This window comes from Centrocercus urophasianus, unplaced genomic scaffold, assembly GCF_019232065.1.
Source record: "Centrocercus urophasianus isolate 14NV4802_14NV808 unplaced genomic scaffold, USGS_Curo_1.0 seq_7, whole genome shotgun sequence".
Taxonomy (NCBI): domain Eukaryota; kingdom Metazoa; phylum Chordata; class Aves; order Galliformes; family Phasianidae; genus Centrocercus; species Centrocercus urophasianus.
Genome location: NW_024885310.1, coordinates 4,856,054 through 4,873,359, shown reverse-complemented (window position 1 = coordinate 4,873,359; position 17,306 = coordinate 4,856,054). Strand labels below are relative to the sequence as shown.

The following is a 17,306-nucleotide window of genomic DNA, read 5'->3' as shown; positions in this document are numbered from 1 at the left end:
TAAGATAATCTGCATCATTACATACGCTTTGAAAACTTTAAACTGTACAATAATGATCAGGGCAACAGAGCATCATTTGGGGGATCAGAAGATAGTTAGAGCCAACAGTTAGGCATCCTGCATCATGTACAGTCTAACATAAAAGAGAGGTATGGATGCTATTTACATTGCATGTAAGCATCCATACTTAAGTATAAATAATTTTAAGTAGTGTGGACAGAAATCTATCTATATTACTTCCTGGATAGATGGAGTTGCTTAGATATTTGAAATTGGTAGGGGTAAGAATGTGAGGAAAAACCTGCAATGTTGTTTTTGTTCATGTTTGAACATTTTGTTCAATTTGGATGATCTTGCATGGAAGGAAGTGGTTATGATTGTAAATTTTGCATTGGTTTCATTCCTAATTAAAAACAACTTTAAAAAAGCAGTGACAGAGAGACAATGAGAGGTCAATTGCTTCACCTCTGTGTGCTGCGGTATGGTCCATGCAGATGATCTTCAATCTCTATGTCTAGAAGTGATACTTAAATGTACTAAAATAAAACCTGCTATTTTTGTCACTTAGGGTTTTCTATAGGGTGTCATGACTGGACCATAGATATTTGTCCATCATTTTGCGTGAGGATAATCTATGAGTTTCCAAGCAGAGGGCTTAACCATCTTTATTATATAACGCCAAGTATTCAGACAATAGAAGCTAAGCCTGTTGTCAAATTGCATTTTCAGTTGACATTCTGTGAGACGTTAGGAGTCACTACATATATCTTCAATGCATGTGGGAGTCATGACATTAAAAATCACATAAAACTTATTATGCAGACAGAAAATAAACATTTTCTTCCCTTAAAGAATTTAAGATTGATGGATAATTACTTTGCTTGCCAAGTAGAGACTTCCATAATCAGCATAAATCATAAGGTCATTAAATTGGTAGGGCAATGAGAGATAAATCAATGCCCTGAAGATGACTTGTAATTGCTTGTTGCAAGATACAAGGCTGAATGATATTTTGTAAAGACCACACTGTGCATCTGTCTAATTGGGTTGGATGTGTTAGAGAGTCTATAACAGATCTCGATGAATAAGTCAAAGACCACCCACATATGAACCAAATGACTTACGTGTCTGTGGGATACTCAGGAAAATCTGTACTTACTGCTCCATCAGGAACTTCCTGGGCTGCCTTAAAAAAAATGATAGGAAAGAAAACAGAAGATTGATGCAATTCATTTTGTGTAATGTTTCTAAAACCAACGATACGGAGACAAAAGTGACATGCAGTCATAGCGACAGCTATGCTATTTTGGAATGTTCTGCATGTACATATTTCATAATTAGATTCCAGTGACCAGAAAGTGCAAGCAGTCAGCTTGCTCTTGTACTCAAATCTGATAAATCATATGGAATCAAAATCTTAAGAAATTAAGACTTTGCAGTTCATGACTTTTTAGTACAGAGGGCTTACAAAGAATGTATTAATCAAAATCAAATTAATTACCTTGTGCATCTGCAGAAAGGCAGTAAATATTCTAGAAGTGAAATAAATTGTAGTACAGGAGTATCAGTGGGCTTCATATTCCTAAGAGTTGGTTCACATCTGTCAGACAGATCTAACACCCATTTACTCTGTTTTCCCAGTGAATTTTGAACTTTTTTTTTGTTCTCTGTAAACATCCACATCCACATGGATGAATTCTACTACAAATAATAGGATCATTTCAGATTTATTTACATCAATGTCATTTTAATGTAGCATATGTTGTGTTAGCAAAGTAAAGTAAAAGGCAGGGATTTATTAAATATTATTGGTTATTCACCATGCTTACTTTTAAGCAAATATATTTGTTTAGGATGACAGCAGTAATGTTTTTATCTGTCATCAGAGTTTAATCAGTGTTTAATTCCAGTTGTACTGGGAGCTGCACAAATACAGAAATGTGAAGTATTGTTGTAACACTGGGCAAAGTGACACATCATGGAAAGAAATTAAGAAGTGCAATCAGGCAATTAGCATAGTTTTATTAGTTATGTACTGTAGTTTGAATTGTTGTATATGGCTTGTTTTTTTTAGGTTTGGACTGTTTTTTAGTTTTTTGTTTCGTTTTGTATTTAACCTGAGATAAGACATAATGATGGGATGCTATGAACAGCTTTATTAGATAAAAAAGGCATGAAAGACATGAAAAGTGCGGACTACATCTTTGCCCAGTAAGCTGCTAAAAAAGCATACAGTAACTCCAAGATGATTATTTAATCTGAATCCCTCAGTTTTATTGCTTTCTAACAGAGAAATGATGGGAAATCAGGAAGGGTTGGCAAACACACAAGCATTAGAGACTCTTCAGAGCACTTATTAAAGCAGCTCTCGATCTGCAGATTGCCATGGCTACTACACACAAGCAAGTAATTTGAAGAAGAGCAGTGAATGTGACATCTTTCAAAATTCCGAACATAACTCTTGATTTAAAATTTGTATATTGCCCAGATCTTTATAAGGAGCCGAAGTAAAAACTGCGTACATTAGATGAATAAAATAAAATATTATTTTGCACCTTTTTCTAATAGCTGAATCCATTCTAAAATATTGTATTTCATATTAAACCTTTGAAAGTAAATGGGAAAGAAACTTCAGCACATAGTTAGCAGTCTGTCAAATTAGAGATAAATCGCTTAACTCGTTTACAATGAAGAACTCAACTATCATGATGATTTTGTGGCTCTCTCTACTTTCCTGAATTATGTTGTTAGCCCTCTTAATTTGAAAATACACTGCAGTGTCAGTCATGGCCAGTTTAGCATAGATACTTCACCCTATTAGTCATAATTTCCTAGTAAATTAGTTTGCTGAATGTAATGGAACAGTGATATTCTGTTTATGTCCTGATTATATTTTACTTTTGTTTTTACTCTGTCTTGAGCCTTTGGGTTCCCTGGCAAATTCTTTTTTTTTTTTTTTAAATTTTTTGATTTTTTATATTTTATATTTTTTTTTTTTTTTTTTTTTTTTTTTTTTTTTTTTTTAATCTATGAGTAAAAATGAGGGAAAGTGGTCTTTTAGGAAAAGATGAAGTTGCCTTTCTGCAGTGGTGTCTTGAAGATGCTGAGACAGATTTTCAGGTGCAGTAGTTCAGCATTGTTCCATTAAATCTGGTTACTTAAACATTAGCAAATAAGGTTTGTAGTCAGAAAAACAGTATGTGGGAAGATAGGTGAGTAGAGTAGACTTTTGAGCAATATGAAGTTTGAACTTTGTTGAGTGCCTCTGTTTAAAAGTGATTTTAAGATTTCAAGGCTTCAGCTGGATAAACTAGAGCCATAGTATCTGTTGCTATTCATTGCTCTGTTTCCACATCTTTGTATAGAGCAGGGAAAAACAAGTCTTTGCAGCCCTTATGAAACAGTGTTCTTGAGTAGCTTCCTTTAATATACGTTTCTATTTTACAAGAACTGCGGAATATCATCTTTTTTTCAGCATCACTGGTTAATATTTTTATTCCAGCACCAGTGAATACTAAAGGGGAAGGGCACAGAGCTCCATCTGGCAATTGTCCGTACAATGAATTCTCACAATGGTGTGACCTCTGCTTCATATACTAGATAAAAAGGAGATGGCCCTCCTGATAAGCACCTGAATTTGGATGCTTATTGTAAAGGGTGCAAAAGATTAGGTGCCATTTTTGAATCGCCATGAATAAATGTCTTTGAGAACCAATGAAGAGAAGTAGTCTAGATCTTTTCTTTTCCTGCTTTCTACAGCTCCATGTTAGCCCTGTGCCATTCCTTTTTGTTCCCTGTGCTTTCACAGTGGTCTGATGAACAAATTGCAAAGAAACTTCAGTATTACCTGAAGTAGATGGAAAGGGAGAAGTAAAAACCATTAAACCATCTCTTATTTTATTCTGGGAATTAAAGTTGAGGATGAGAGGTGTTTTCCCTTAGCTAAGGAGGCGGAGGAAAGGAGGGATAATGCCAGCTGCTCTGTTACCCACAAAAGCAGGATCTCACTAATTCGATGTTCTTCTCCACCTACATACAGAGAATAATCATCTCCTAAAAATATTTATACATCCATAATGATTTCAAATAGAACACATGCTTCCAAAAATGTAATAAAGAGATGTATGTTCCAATAAGGAAGGTTATAAAATATTTAAATACTTCCTCCGCTTCTCTCAAGAGGAAATGCCAAATAGCAAAGAGGAAGGAGATTCCAACTTCTCTTGTTTTTAGTGTGAAGTTCTTATTCCCCTTTGCTTTATCACTCTCTGCTCCCAGAATAAAAAACTATTACTATTTTGTGATGCATATCCTGATCCAAACTTCATACATATGCATTGCCATATGTTTCACACATCATATGCTTTCCTTAGTTTCATTTCAGGTTCAACATCAACACTCTTTACCCATCATGCTTATATACACACACTTTGTTCATTTCACACATCTTCCTATGTTTGCAGAGTTTAATACAGAAAGATATTGAATTTACTAATATATCTTATGGGGAAGAAACAACTCAAGTCCATTTCTAGGACCTTTGATGTCATCTTTACTCACTGCGTGCTTGAAAAGACTAATATGGGATATTCACAGATCAAATGAATCTAAGCTTGCTTGTGCAGGAGTGAAATTTCAGTGAAATTAAGAAAAAAAAATATCATGTAAAGTACCAAGAGAAATTGCATTCAGACTTGGATATCCTTAGGCAGCATTACAAAATCAAATTTTAAGTTGTGGAATTCTTTGCTCTACTTAACACTCAGGTTACCCTGTGATCCCCGTAATTAATAGAGTAGGGATCCTCAGAGGATCCACATCCTGGACAATGTGCAACCTATAAGAAAGCCTCACCTTGTTGCCTTCAGGAAGAGTCCTCCTGATGCTCGGGATACTAAATACATAAGTTTTAGACTTAGAGGGTCTCATGCTTTTTCAGACAATGAAGACCCAGCAATGCAGTAAGAATCCTAATTCTAATGGGTGAATGGCGAAGAAAATATGAGAGAAAGGAAGGGTTGAATGTGTTCTCAGCTCTAAATCTTCTAAAAAATTGCCAAGGAGCTGCCTACACAGGACTTTTCAGATTTATGGCATTACTGGGATACTGCAACGAACAGGTAAAATTTGGAATGTTACACAGGGCATACAAAAGATGTTCCCTTGGAGTTCCAGTGTAGTCTGGTGTATTTCCCCCACGTCCTCTCCCCTTCTCTCACCATTCAGTTGTTCAAGCCAGGGGCTTTAATGTTTTAACTTTATTTAACTTATATTTTTATTTATTGCACACTGATTTACCAGTCAGGTAGTGGAGGAATGAGTTGTAAGGATTTCTTTCTTTCTTTCTTTGTTTTCAGTGGGAATAAGATGATATAGCGGCCCTTTTCCTAGTTTCTGCTCTTAGACCACAATTATGTCATTCTGGTATCATAATGTACTTGTAGCAGATGTTGTGAAATAGCATTTCTTACTGTGTTTAAATTTTAAAGTCTGCATTTAGAGTATGTAAGAGAATCAGCACTTGGAATTGTGAATCTCAACGTTTCCAAATTAATAGTAGTTGTTAATCATTTCATATGACAATGTATTTAAGATCTTATCAGGGAATATTATTTGCATATTTACAAGTGGTTACAAAACTAAGAGTTCTTTTATGCTTTAGTGGAAGAATTTGGATGGTTGGTTTATGTATGGTAAACTTTTGGCCTGATGCTGTTAGTGTTACGGTGTCATTCATAGACAAACTGACTTTTGGACCTTTTTAGATATCAATGAACAAATTTTGGCTATTCTGGAAATCCTTTCAGTCATGAATGTAACAGTTTTAGAGTAATGATACGCCATTGCTCTTACATACGAAGTGGCTTACCAAAAAATTACTGAGTACCCACAATGGTACTCTTGTGAGACAATCAATGCAAAAGACAGGCTCTAGAAATAAATATGTCAGGATTTCTCATAAATGTGGGCATGATGGAGATCACAGGGCAATTTGACAGCATGAAGTCCACAGACATATGCTGATAAAAACAGATACTGCAGGAGAAGGCTTAGTGTGCCAGTATCATTTACATGGTGGGGACAGCAAAATAGTCATCTCAGGAATCTCTTTTGAGTTTGAATGTGCAACTTGTAAAGTGGTGACTTTGTAATGCATTGACTCCAGAAATTGAATGGTGTCTTACTATTTCTAATGGGTAAATATTGTTAAAATAATTTAGTATCAATAGGCTTGGGAAAGAGTCACTTGTTTACTTTCACTTTCTGAATTAACAGTACAACCGTAATATAGAAGAGGTTTATAGAGGGACTGTAAATTACAGCTACCTTGGTATCCCTACTCGTAGTTACAATCCACAAATGCCAGACTTGTTCAACCAGGGTATCCCCTAAAGTTTTATGACATCGATGCATAAAAGAAGGTTACAGAGAGAATAACTGTTAGAGCTGCAGAAGAGTGCTCTGCTTGGCTATGCAGTGAAGAATTATGTCAGTAGGAATCAGACATCTAAATACTTGCAGATCACGAGCATCAAAGAGGAAACTGACATAATTTGCAAACAATGATAAATTTCAGCAGAAACTTGCATATTCATAGCTCTATCAATGCAAGAAGCTACGTAGAAAGTCATTTTTTGTATTTCCTCTTCAAAAAAATTAGCTTTTACTCTCAAACTGAAAAACAGGAAGAAATTCAAACAACATGCTTCCAATAATTACTGAACCTCTGAAAATCTGGACTGCATGTGCTTAAGCACAAAGCCACAATATCCCTAACGATAAATATTTGAGTAAAGTTTGAAGGAGTAAGAGAGAAGCAAGCAAGCTTATTTTACTTGGAATAGGGAAAAATGGAGCTAGAAAGGGAAGCATTCTTCGCAGGAAAAGTCCAAATAAAAACACAAAACCAACTGTCAGGGACAAGCAGCCTTTGGGGCAGGAGGCAGGAATTAGCTATTTTGTTGCCAAAGCATTAAAGCTACCTTGGGATTCTCTTTGAGTTGCTACCTAGAGTTTCTTAGGGCAACAAGCTCCGTGATATGGGTGAGAGCTATTTCCTTAGAATTCTCAACTATCCTTGTTCATCACTACCACTAACCTTCGTGAGGGGAGACACCTGATTTGACCTCTACCCTTTCAGACCCTAAATATCAGAGGAAACAACCATTCATTTGATATTTGTACAGATAAGATACAGCTTTATTCTCCTTTGACATTTTCATACAGTTACATTATGGTTGTTCAGATAAATGTCAAATGAAAGGTTTCCAAATCTGACATTTTTTAATAGTATGCCTAAAAATGTTGCGGTCAAATGAAAGACTGTGATTCATGTGGCACTTGGAATGGTCTACCTGTCCTCTGCACACAACATGAAGGCTAATTCCAGTTAGGCAGAGATCAGGATGGTAGCACCCAGCCAAGAAGGAAAACAGGAGAGCTCCCTGTGGAATTACTCAAGTTGAAGCAAACCCCACCATTCTCGAGTAGCAGATTAAGTAAGTCTCAATATCAAAGAGGTGAATAAATGTTACAACTCTGTCAGACTCCTGTACTTTTTGAACGCTTTAATTTGGATATTTCAGATATAGAGATCCCATGTTCAATACTGACTTGCTTGTAGATACTTAATGTTACATGGCATCCCATGGTGCCACTGATTTAGCAGAGTAATATAGCAAGACACTGAAATCACAGTACACATGCAAACCACACTTAACAGAATACAAAATTTGCATTATTCAGTTGAACCACAGTGTGATTCTTCTTTATGTTTTTTTATATTATGCTTACGGTCAAGGTGCAGGTCGTCTCCAGTTGCCATAAGGAATACACACTTTGTAATCAGCTCAAGATAATACAATCGTACATAATACAATAATACAAAAGGGCTTGTGAAAGTGCAGCTGAAGGTATATTTTTAGTGTTCAAGTATGTCTAGATGTACTAAAGGTGGTATCTACAGTCAGTCCTTAGAGCTGCAACAAGATCTTAAAGTAGTTGAGAAACCTTTTTCTTTTTTACCAATTACCTGTAGCTCAAATATCCTTTTGAAGCTATTACAAATACCATCAAATAAAGTCTATCATGGGCAGCAATTTTAACAAGTCAGGAAGAGATTCTTTATCTTCATCATTCTTCGGGTCTTTATTTTTTGAACTCTTTTAATAATAACAAGAAAAATTGTGTGTTTGAGATGAGGGAGCTTCCTTTCTGCATTTTAATATACACATTTTACTCCAAAGATGCAGTTGATGTTGTGAGTTGATATTATCCTTGTGATACTGTGAAGCAGTTTTGAATTGTAATGATACTGCGAGTCAGTTGTGAGTTGATATTTTCCTTGCTCCAACCCCACAAAGTTTTGACAAAAATGCATTTCCTTGAACAGCTAACTGAATTTTTCTCCGTGCACTGAAGGAGTACATACAGTGAACAAAGTCAAAACACCATGATATAGAGATGAGAAACTGAAGAGTAATGGCCACTTCATGAGGCAGCAGAATGTTACAGTGTTCTTGTCTACAAGTGACTACATAACCCTTCTATATACTTTGAGGAGGATACTGAAATCAGAGTTAGAAATTTTCAAATTTGATTTGAAATCAATTATTGTGATAGTAAAAGACATTTCCTTTAATTTAAATCATAAGTTTGAGTCTAAATCACATAATATCTTAAGAAAGGCAAAACTCATTTTATTGCCATTTGTAATTTGCTCATGAAAAGGAATCTCAGCCATCAAGAATTTTCAGTTATACTGGATGATCATTACAGCATTAGGAATGTGAGTGAGCATTATGTTTAAAGGCAGAAAGAAAATCTTTACAGTGAGGACTTGTTTCATCATTTTGATGTATGTGCAGATGAAAAATGGCAAAGTAGTAGGGAGAGAATTAAAAAAAAGATGCTAGAATGTAGAATTATGAAACTGAGCAACTTTGTATTTGCAAACTGGTTTCTCCTGCATATTTATCTTAAATTTGAGGATTTGAGGATGGAAGCAAACAAAAAACCTATTATTTCACACTAGTTACCTCATAATATATGAAAATCTATCTTAACATCACAGACAAAAGCCTGGAAAAGAAATCTGTCAGAATTCCAGTTAATAGCACTCTCACTGGTGGTCCTGCTTATCATGGCACTTCAAGAATAGAGCATAACCAGCTTTGCTAAAAGAGATGGAGCGTTCGGAACTAGATAGAAGAATTTGTCCAAGGTTTGTTGGACATGAGGAGTCTGTGGAAAAGACACAAACTGAGCCAATCACAGTTAGCCATTATACTGTTATTCTATGAGAACACTCACAGGACTTCCCTAAGGAGGACATTACTATAAAATGAAAACTGAACTGAAAATATTAGTCCTGAGTTTCTAAAAAAGTATGACTTAACCTGTACTAGATGAAAGATACGTGGTATTGAAGAAGGAATTTAATTCATTGCACTTAAATGCAATTATATACCTACTTAAACTTGTCTAATTCTGTTGTCACAGAAAAAAAAATCACATAATTTCTTTTCAGGGTCAGATTTTCAGTATTATTTTACCATTGTTGGCTTGAAAAGCTATTATGTGAAAACAGACGTGTTCAAACTTTATGGAAACCACTTTAATTTTCCTAAGCATAATAAATAAAGCCATTCTTTTTGTCACACAAGTAAATATCAGAACTGGATGTTATTAAACACTGTACCTCGTTTGATGCTAATGATGGTATTTTTTATTATTTCATTAAGTTAACAGCCATTCCACTGGAAGATGCTGCACAGTAATCACTTTGTGTTGCACCAGCTCAGTTGGATTGTCCTGCTCAGCTCTTCAGGAATTTTTGGAAGCATTTTTTTGGTTTCAGAAACTCATCTAAAGGTAATTAAGCTTTTTATCTAATAAAATAATAGCAATTAAAATTCATTTATTTTATACATATTTACCAAAATTTCTTTCAAATGACAGGTAGGACTGATAAATTTTATATACGGTGTATGTAGGTTCAGACTGAATATAAACTTGCTCAACTGACTGGTTTAACTTGTAGGCAACTGAACAAGACTAATGACTTAGATGTCTCCTTATCTTTTTAGCTACGTTGCCTTTTTTAATTATATATTTCCAAACTTCCAACATATTATGGAATAACATACAAAATCATGTGTAAAGGGAAAAAAAATGTTGCCTATTCTATCAAAATTAGTAAAAACAAAAATAAAAAGAAAGAATAAGAGATATTAAGAGTATGAGTTTTACTTAATTGTTCAAGGGTATTCCACAGAACCTTAAAAATAATTGTTACATGCCTTCAACAACTTTTACAATTTTATTCATTACAGATCTCTATGCAAAGAAACACCTTAAGATGGATAGGAACAAAATAGCCTGTTCTTCAAAAAATGTTTTGAATGAGATCAAGAGGTTTTTAAATATATGTGCATATATACATATATCAAAAATATCCCTTATAAACATTAGAGAGCCCAGCCATTGCCACACTTGGCATTGTTGTTCTGCATCTGGACCAGGTTTGCCTTCTCACCGTAAGAAGGGAATTCACATCTGTTTAAATTTTTGCAGTAATTTATAATCCCAACCACTAAAATTAGAAACAGATTCTGGTTAAATTAAAAGGTGATGTAAAAAAAAAGAATCCTTCATAGTATGTTTTCCATAAGATGGGGGAGGTGTGAGAGGATAAAAAGATTATAAATCATCAGGTAGAGAATCAAGAAACCCAAATAATAAAATAAGCACGGAGATAAGAGAGGATCTTTAACACAATTTCATCCTTGTATGTTAAGATCTGAAAGAAGTTTCATGGCCACAATTTTTACTTCTCTGTCGTTTATGCCTATATTGGATAATCTGAGAAAATGCATTGTGATTTTCTAGTCGGAAAAAATTTTGGATGCATTTGAGTTTGGATCTTGTTCTACTGTTTTGGTAGTTGTTTTTCCTTTCAATGAGAGATTAAAGAATCACAGACCAAACATTTACACCTAATATATAAAACCATGGTATCAGTAGATGAGCATGTAAGAACACCCAAAAAGACAATCAAAAGTGAGAAAGTTCTTTGAGATAGGAACTGGACTGACTAGATCTGGAAAAAGGAAAACCAGATAGACGAGTGGATAGGGAAGTGGGCTGACAACTGGGTGAAGTCTAGAGGTCCCTTCCAACGCCTACAATTCTGTGATTCAGATCAATCATGGTAGAAATTGGGCTGTTTTGACACAAGTTATAAATACCTAATTAGCTGTTTCATTTACTTTTTTTTTTTTTAATCACATTAGTTTAATAAAATAATACCTTAATAGGTGTATATGAGTTTGCATCACTTAAAAAAGGCTATATTATATACAATTTATGTAGATAAGGAGGACGATCCATTTCCTTGCAATAATTCACTCCAAATGGACAGGCTGGATAGAGAGCAATCTGTATAGCATGTCATTCACTTTAAGGCTATACTCTGAAAGTAATGCCTCCTATTTACTTCAGTGGGAACTACAACAGATGCAAAGAGCACAATTAAACTATTTGATGGAGCAAATTCTCAGCTGCTCTTTTCCAACAGAGTCACTGCCACAAGATATGCTTTTTTTTTCTTTTTCTTTTTCTTTTTTTGTTTTTTTTTGTTTTTTTAATTATTTTTTGCCAGTGATGAACAAGAGCCTGCATGCCACGCTTGTAAAAATCTGCACTGGTGGAAGTGACCCAGTGTCACAGTAACCACTGCTGAAATGCACCATCTACTCACTGTTTGGTATCTACAAATGCTCAGCATGGAGGAATTCATTTACACACATTTGCTTCATACACCATTTTGTCAGAGTGCCCCTCTGCTACCATTTGTCTCACAGCAACAAAATTTAATGGTGGGAAAATTCATCCTCTACCCCCAGCATGCACCTCTGATGCCGTGGGCCAGCATAATAAAATAGGAGGTGTTACTTTCAAAGCAGCTCTTATAGAATAATAACATCTGTTATTTTATTATTGGGAAGGAGCTAGATACAACTGGCATATTGTTAGGAGATGATAGCATCACACAAACAACTAACAGACCATTTGATAGCTCTTCTGTTTTCCATTGGGTCCTTTCCATTAGAGCTTGAAAGTCATAATCTGTGAAGTTTCCTCAGAACTGCAAGAATAACTTTGTGGAACCCTCAAGGTAGCAACTAATTGTTTCATCTTTCCCTTCTTTCAAGGTCTCAGATAATTGAACTCAAGGGTTCAAATTTTGGGGTACAAGAGGAATAGTAACGTAAAACCAAAGAGAGGAAAAAAGATGAGATACCAGTGGAAAAGTATAAGGTTAGGGAATCCTGTATTTTTTTAAATTATAATGATGTAAATCTTGAGGAAAAAGTCATAGTTGTTTTTGACCTCACAGAAATTAGAATCAAATAATTTATTGGTACTCCAGAACTTTTTCAAACTTTTTTTTTTTTTAATGTTATGAATATTCCACATGGAAGCTGCATTTAACACAAACAGAGATTGAGTCCTAATTACACCTTTTGCAAATATCACAAATTAAAATAACCTTTTTTTTTTTTTTTTTTTGCATACTGTAATCTAGATATTGGATTTCTATTCTACATTACTTTAATTGCAATTTTAAAGACAGAGGCTAAAGACTGTGTTTACTTTTTCATACTGATTTTGAATAGTATTAATAATTAAAGTGGGCGTTTCTGGTATATTTCCAAGTGTGATTAAAAAAAAGCAGTTTGAAATAAATGTTGAAATAATCAGAATTCAGAATTGTATCGTATTAACAAAGCTCTTTGATCCATTAATCAAATTGTGAACTGAAACAAAGTTTACATACAGTACTAGTATGTTTGAAATTCAACAGCATTGATTTCAATTTTTAGGAACCAAAGGAAAACATTGGTTTCTTTAGGCAAGTTGTGAAGAAAAAGAGCATGTTCTGTTTCAGAAATGTTCTAGATGTATTTATTTTAATCTATAGCAGAAATCTAGAACTGTAAAATTTCTTTGTGACAGATTTTCAATATCAAATTTTGGAACAAAATGAATTTTTTTATTGAAATTAAAAACCTCTTTTTAAAATCATTTCCTTATTAGATTCCTGACTTTTTCACCTGGTCCAAAAAACTACATATTCAAGTGTAGATAAATTTAAAGGTAAGTAAGTGTGTACAACTTCCATTTGCCAGAGATTGAGAGTGCAGTCTAACCATTTATTTAAAATAGTGTACTAGCTATTGATCAGGACAGTGAGCACCTTAGGTATTTATTCTAAATTTCATATGTTCCAACGAGAACAAAACTCCAACGAGCTACAAAATGCCTTTGCAAAGACAGGAACAAACAGCAGAATGTGTTTATTTCCTTTCAGAATTGCTTCAAACCACAACACAGTGGGGATCTCATGAACTTCAAGCCCAGTGAGATTATAAATGCTTCCAGGAGTTGATGTCGCTAACCACTGGCTTTAATCTTGACCGTTTCTCACTTATGCCACAGAAAGGTCAGTGCCTTGTGTTTAATTGTGCTGTAAGTATGAAACTACTGTTTTCAAGCTAAAGCATGTGGTGGGAGGAAGAGGAGAAGCTACCTTCCAAGCTAATTACAGAGGCACAGCTCCTCTATTTTATGAGCAGCAGTAGAGGGGAGAAGAGCCAAAATTATTTTTCTCTGATGACTGAAGAAATATTTATGATGTGCCGTTCTCAGAGACAAAGAGATTACACTACTCCTCTGAGTTTCTTCAGTCTAATTATTTTTTATTTTTCCTGATTCTGTATGGATTTGGTACTGTGAAAGCTTAACTCATGTTTCAAATTCTTTATTAATACAGTCATCTTGTGTCAGGCAGCTGAAGTCTTCAGCTTAGAATCAGTTTTTCTAATCATCTCTTACTCAAGATTCTTGATTATCTACAGGAAACTCTTGAAAACAATACAAAAACATCCAACTGAATTTTAAGATTGGGGCCCAAGCCTTCATTTCAGGGAATTTGGTCATGCTACAGTGATACCATACTCTGACATGTTTTCTATTGCCATTGCACCATGCTTAGCCTTTTAGCATATAGATTTTGAGGTGATCTTAAGGAATGCATTTACGACATTTTTACACATATGGGGAGGTAACTTGTTTAATAACTAGATAACTCAGAAAACGAATTGGTCTAAAGGATTTTCACTAAATTTAATGCATGGTAATTTCATAGGAAGTACAAAAACGAAGTGTCCTTTACCTCAAATTCCTTAATTATCCCTATGCTATGTTAAATATGTCCTCGTTATGAATTAATCTAAATGTAGTTCTAAGTTTTCAGCATATCTACATTAGTATATGATGATATCTTGATAAATAAATATCACCTGCAGGAAACGCTGAGTGTTTTTTAACTCTGCATATCATTGTTTGTTGTGGTACGAATTGTGAAAGAATGGCAGCGTTTGAAAGACACCTGCAACCCCTGGTCTACTGCTTGATTTGCTAATGCAGCATCATGAAACAGTAGTACCTGGTGAAAATTACTGTGTTCTTGCAGTAAATAATCAAGTACATTTTTAAGATGTGGGAAAGGTTGCAATGTGATTGACTACTATGAACATTTTTTATTATGTTAGCATTAATTTTGAGCATAAAATTCAGTCCCTCTTCCTCAAGCTCTTTTTCTCAATATTACTTTCTCTTCTTTTCTGTAAGAACTTTGGCAATGAATATTTTCGGCAGCTGACATAATTCAATTACAGGAATTGCCTGAGCTGTGCCTGTTTGGCTACCTCTGGGGAACGGCTGCGAGTTGGGGTTGTGACAGGAGTCAGCAGAGCTCTCCATGAGCAATGAGTGAACAGAAAGTTCAGCTCCTTGGAAAGACAGTAAGTTTCCTGCAGTTGCTCTTCAGTACTCACCTTCTTCTGATTTCCAGCTTGAATGAATGCAGCCATGATATAGACATAGTTCTCCAGTGAAGCAGGCAGAACACAGGGCAAAGAGTTCTGAGACAGGAAGGGAAGAATGTGGAGCAAAGTTGTTGTATAATGCATCCTGGAACATCAGGTAAGGGGGGAGGGAAAGAAAGAAAGAAAACCAACCAGGGTAGAACTGGAAAATTATAAAAGAGTTTAAATTTGGAGAAATGCCCAACTGCAAGGTTATATTAGAAGAGGATAAAAGGACAAAGGACAAAATACAAAGGAAAAAGGACAAAAGACAAAGGGAAAAAACAAAATACACATTATAGTAATTTTTAAAGGTTAATAGTAATTTTTAAATCTTAATTTTGAGAAAATCTAAAACCCACGTATTGCACTTCTTTGACAATTCTTTTTTTTTCCTGAATTTACTGCATTGAACATATGATTGAAATACATATGTGCTAATATGCTGCTTCTCTCCAAACAGTATTTTAAGGGGAATCTCATTAAAAAGACTCTGAACATACAAACAAAGTGGTAATGTATTCTTAATGAGGCAAGGTGATGTCTTGCTGTGTAAATGTGCAAAGACCTGTAAAACTGCAGTTCTCCTTCCACTCATTGAAGACAATTGTAAGCGTTTGTCAATGCGTCACTGTCCTGTTTAGTGGTGAGACTGGTGAGCTGCATGGAAAGATACCTCTGCCAATAAAAAGGTCAGTATTACTGTTTTAAGAAATTGTATTATTTCACTGTTTGAACTGTTACAGTTTCATTGTGATACACTTCCGTGATCATCTTTGAATTATAGCTTTTGCTTCCTCAGTACTTCCGCTGGCTGCCATTTCGAATGGAGGTGATCACTAGCAGCAAGGAAGCTGGAATATCTGGGGCTTTACCATGTTGAGAATAGTTCATTGTAGTTTGAAAGGTGTTTGTAACATGCTTCTATTCATAAGAAACCTTTATTCTCAACTTCAGGCTGCTTTGAGAATACAGGATCATTTGCCTGGCAGGTTTTATTTTTTTTGATCCTTGTTTTGGAGAAAAGTATGGAAAGGATTGAAAAAGAACAAGAAAGGTTCTCTTACAGCATAACATGACTGTACTCTTAGAAAAACAAACCCAAAATGAAAGTTGAAAGCATACCTGAGATGTAGCTTCTGACATACAGAAATATCACCAAAAAATGACAGGAAAAAAGCTCCCTCAGTATCAGAATATATTGTAATTTTTATCCAAACGCATCTGAATTTTTTGGTTCCACTTAACATAAAGCATATTGGATAACTTGGGACATTTGAGTTTTTGATGGTGTCATTCAGGCTAAATTACATCAGATCATACTGGGATAAGGTGATGACAAATATGGAATGATTTTTGTGTATTCCTGCAAGATGCTGAATATGTCCATTTTTTTAATTTAGTTTTATCTGAAATGACTACTTACGATTTACATACCATGGTTATTATTGTCTGCGGGTTTGGCTTTTGCTTTCTTTTTAGGTTTTAGTCATGGTAACAGGTAGATGCTTTAATTTTAACACAGACCTACTGCAAATTTATTTTGTAATTGGGGATGTGCAGTCTATTTCACACTAAGAAAGTACCTTCTATTCGTTCCTTATTGTCATCTTAATCTATACTATTTATGGGATTAGTACTCATACCTAATTTTTGCTTAGCTCTGAAGTACAAAGCTAATTCATTTGAATTAAGGCAATGGAACAAGTTCAGAGTTGTGTAAAATTTTATTAGCAGCACACATGTAATATTGGCAGAAAATGTCAAGGAAGGGTGCACCTGGATCCAGGGGCATTTCAAAAAAATATTGTTAATAAATATCTCATAAGACAGGTCAGGGAGAATCTTCAAAAATATTTTCCTTCTATTTCTTATTTGTTACAAAACTATCTCCATAAAATAATGATCAAGATTAAATTGGACTCCAAGAGGGTGTTAACGCATTAAAATTGTAAGAGTATTTTGTGAATTATTGGCAGTTAGTTTTTTCCAGTTGGGACTTCTTGTGGATGTATATGTGCTTTTCAAAGGTCTAAGGCCTTTGGTAGCTAAGTAATAGCTAAGTAATAACAAATACCAATCTCAGTGAGCATATTCTGTGACAAACATGAGGGAACTGTTTTAAAAGTATTTAATTTCAATGAATAGACTTTACAGTTCTGAAGAAAACAGCAGTGCCATCTTTTGTTGGAACAGACCAACTACAACTTTCAAATATCAATATTTAGATCCATTCTGATTTGCACTTACTATTTTATATCAGAAGGCTGTTTACTGATAATAAGGCAGCATCTGTCTTAGCAAGGAAGTAAATGCAGCAACAGCTACTCACTTTATTTAGTGAATAAATAAATTTGCTGAGGGAGAAAAGAT

At 34.7% G+C, this 17,306-nt stretch overlaps 1 long non-coding RNA gene across 1 annotated transcript; it reads left to right on the top strand.

Annotated features, from left to right (window-relative positions):
* Nucleotides 1-9,747: 9,747 nt before the first annotated feature.
* Nucleotides 9,748-15,619, top strand: LOC122170454. The gene is made up of 4 exons (XR_006171765.1): nt 9,748-9,873; nt 13,376-13,507; nt 14,745-14,870; nt 15,397-15,619. It is a non-coding gene; the product is annotated as an uncharacterized LOC122170454 (long non-coding RNA).
* The last annotated feature ends 1,687 nt before the right edge of the window (nt 15,620-17,306 follow it).